The 4037-nt window shown below is 34.3% G+C and overlaps 1 long non-coding RNA gene across 1 annotated transcript; it reads left to right on the top strand.

Annotated features, from left to right (window-relative positions):
- Positions 1 to 2054: 2054 nt before the first annotated feature.
- Positions 2055 to 3157, top strand: LOC116086519. The gene is made up of 3 exons (XR_004116975.1): positions 2055 to 2082; positions 2258 to 2294; positions 3002 to 3157. It is a non-coding gene; the product is annotated as an uncharacterized LOC116086519 (long non-coding RNA).
- Positions 3158 to 4037: the final 880 nt, after the last annotated feature.

The raw sequence follows: 4037 nt of genomic DNA, 5'->3' as shown, positions 1-4037 counted from the left end.
AAGACAATGTCTTCAGCAAATCAAATCCTGCTTTCGGTTTATAGGGAGCAATGCATATTACTGGCTACACCTAGAGTTGTTTCAGTGTTCCTATGGAACTCTTTATGACCAACAACTCAGCTGTAACACAAAATTGGTATGCCTCATATGGTGACAAAAGCTGTCCAGCTGGAACTCTATCACCACACTATTTGATGATTTCTTTAACTTGCTTTCATGTATTTATATAATTAATGGTCTACTGTGTTAGATTTCTATAGTACCCATGAGAAGGCCCTTAACTTTCTTTTTAGCCACAATCCCTCCTTCATCCCACTCTTCTCTCTAAGAATTTATTATTCCATTTCAGCTCCTACAATCCATCCCTGACTATCTATCTGATTTCATAAGTAGATATTTCTACCCTACCCAAGTCCCTTACTTAATACTTAACCTCTGTGATTCTGTGAGTTATAGTTTGGTTATCATTGACTTAACAGCTATTATCCACATGTCAATGAATACATAGCACATTTTTCTTTCTTTGTCTGAGATATCACTCAGGTGTCATCACTCAGAATGATTTTTTTTCTAATCCCATCCATTTACCTGTGAATTTTATGATTCCACTGAATAAATGAACCACATTTTTTGAGAAGTTATTGACCTGTTGAGTGGCATTTATATTGTTTCCAGTTTCTAGCTATTATCAATAGAGCAACAATAAACATGGTTGAGCAAGTGTCTCTGTGGTAGAATGAAACATCTTTTGTGTAAACGACAGGGTGGCATAGCTGGATCTTGAAAAGGAATGAATCCTAGTTTGATTTCCATAGTGGCCTTCCAAGTTTGCACTCCCACCAACCGTAGATGATTGGTAAATTTACTCCACATCCTTGTCAGTATGAGCTTCATTTGCTTTATTGATCTTAGCCATTCTATCTGGTATAAGATGAAATCTCAAAATAGTTCTGATTTGCATTTCAATGATAACTAAGAATATTGAAATTTCTTCAATCATTCCTTAGACACTTGAGATTCACTTCTAACAAACAATGTGAAGTCAAGGATTTTTTTTCAATCACAGTTTAATAATATAATGAGAAAGTCATGGGAGTGGGCATGTATAACTTTCATCTATGGCAGTGAGTACACGAGAGTGTTTATCCATCCATTGGTAGATTAGAAGAAAAAAAAAAAAGGAAAAGACAGATTTCTTCTTTTTATACTTTTAATATCAGATCACTAATTTGAGGGTGTCATCCACATTCAAAGCTGTGTTTTTCTTCTCTGTTAATTGTCCTGTTGACAGATGTATCATATCACATAGTCCTCCATATTCTCATTCTTTAGTTTATAAATCATTGCATAAAGTGTTTATCCTTGGTGATCATTACAAGGAAATTTTGATTTAAAAAAATCAAGATAAGTCACAACAGCATACTTTAATAAGTGTTTCCCTATTCTCATCTCTTTGGAGAAGATGTACCCACTTGTTAACAACTCTTTGCATTGGTCTTACAATAAATATTTCTCTGATATCCTAGTGAAATATACACATTTCTCCTTTATCTTTTCTCAATAGTTCTATAAAAGAACTATTCTCCTTAACCATTGACATGCGTGTAGAACTGATCAAATTATTATCTCTATTAGAATGTCTAATAACTTCTAAAATCCTTCCTCTTAGAACACTTTTATTGGTAGTGATGAAGAGATGAAGAACAAATGGAGACAATATTTTCTCCCTTTTTAAGTTAGTATTAACTGTCAACCTGAGACAGCCTAGAATCACCTCAAAGAGTCTCAACGTCAACCTGACACAGCCTAGAATCACCTCAAAGAGTCTTGGTTGAGTAATTGGCTTTCTCAGGCTGGTCTGGGGATATGTCTCAGATGGAATATGATGGTTAATTCATATTGGAAAGCCTTATCCACTCTGAATGATACCATTCTGTGCACATGGACTGTTCTTTTATAAGGAAGCTAGCTGGATATGAACGTGTGAAAAAGCCAACAATCAGTGTGTCTCCATGGTTTCTATCTTCCAGTTCCTGAGTTCCTGCTCCAAGTTTCTTCAATGACTGACTAGAATATGGAGTTGTAAGCCACATAAATATTTTCCTTCCATAATCTGCTTCAGAGTGTTCTATCTCAGAAAAGGAAATCACATAAATATGTTTCTGGATATTATATAATCCTTATTGATGAAATGCATGAGATATGGAGCTAACATCACAGCTGAGAATAAAATGAATATAGTTATGTTTCTTTTCAGATCACAAGTCACAAGTGCTGTTATGTCAGATATAATGGTGAGTTCCCAGTCAATTCTAGATGCTTCTCTATTCTTCATATATGGTTAACAGTCCTATGGTTCTAAAGAGAAAACAGTATGCAGAATAAAAAAATCATTTTAGTAAGACCTTTAGGTGCTCAAAGATAGAATTTTATTTCCAATCTGCAATAGCATTATAGAAATCTTGTATCATTTATGATGAGTAGCTGACAAGTGGTATTTATTTTCCTGAAATTTTACTTTGAAAAGGCATCATTATTTAAATAACAGCATTCATTTTGACAGCATTTTTCATAGAACTTTGTGCTCAGATGTAGAGTTAGTTAAAAGTTATATAACAACATGCTTTGTAGAATTAGCAAGCCTGGAGTTTGCCATGGGATGATATTAATATTAACTAAGATAATTTCACTGATTGACTAAAACAAAAACTAAGGGAAGGATTTGGGGTGAGGTGCAATGTGAGGAAACCAACCATCTGAGGTTTTGGTTTGAGACAGGCATGAAAAAGTTTTTGCGAGGCACTGGAAAGGTATACACTTAGAAAGTATCACCTTCCTGAAAACTTAGATCTAAGTTAGATTCCCATCAACCTGTTTTGTGCTAGTCAGGCAAAACCAGCTGTACTAAGAAGAGCCCTTGTACAGATCCAGATACATACAGGCTTTTCTATCTTTAAAAGTGTAGGCAAATTCAACACAAATACCTTCTTTGTGTTCACAGTGCCAAGGGAATACTTACCAAGAAAAAGATCTCCTTATTCAGCTGGATCATTCCTGACTCTGAGTGCTGCATATGGAATTGAGTAATGGATTTTTGATGGAGAAATCAGACAGTGTGACTTCAGACATTTTTCAGAAACTCAAACAGTTATCACCCCCCCCCCCATTTTTAGCAAAGGGCATTGCTACAGGAACCACTATGTTTATATATATATATATATATATATATATATATATATATATATATATATATATACACATATATGCATATACAGATGGGTGTGCTATGGTCCAAGTGCAGAAGTCATCCCTTATAGCTGTGATCTGAAGGAATTGACTTATATTTCACAGATTTCTCCATATTCTTTTTATTTTTCCTACTCGTTCCCCTGCAGTTTAGATTTTGATTCATAAGATTTCCCCATGTCTCTGATACCTTCTGTCATAGTTTACAATTTCCTTCCCTGAGAATAAAATCTGCTAAATAATATGCTTATTACTTTTTATTTTCAGAAATATCCATTTTGCTATCTGACATGTATCTTTGGGGCTTTTATGAAAACTTCAAAACTGTATTTTTAGTTTATGAAGTTATATTTGTATGTTTAAAGCTATACACTTTAAGAATCCAATCTTACAACATCGTTTCTGTTTAAATGCTTCCCCTCATTGAGCCTGCTGTTTCTGTGTTACAGTGTCTGCTTTTCCCAGTCTTGCTTCATCAGTCTTGATATTGTTTGGTTGGGACTCCCTGCTGAGAACTGGAAGTATCAACATTCACAGAGCTTGCTGTGTGCGTGCACATGGTTTTGTTACTCCACTGACTGCATCAGCTAAACTTTAGTGGCACAAAAATTTCCTGCCAAAAAACAATTACTGAAAAATGTATTTGTCATCCTAGTATCATATTGAATTTTTTTAATTCTTTGTCTCATGAATCACTGTCATTTCTTATTGATTTCAAAGTTACAAATAATTGAATGCCAAATATTATATGTATATTGATGTGTGTGTACATATCTATATGTACACAGAGA

Source organism: Mastomys coucha, unplaced genomic scaffold (genome assembly GCF_008632895.1).
Source record: "Mastomys coucha isolate ucsf_1 unplaced genomic scaffold, UCSF_Mcou_1 pScaffold12, whole genome shotgun sequence".
In the NCBI taxonomy this organism is placed as follows: domain Eukaryota; kingdom Metazoa; phylum Chordata; class Mammalia; order Rodentia; family Muridae; genus Mastomys; species Mastomys coucha.
This window is presented reverse-complemented; position numbering and strand designations above follow the sequence as displayed.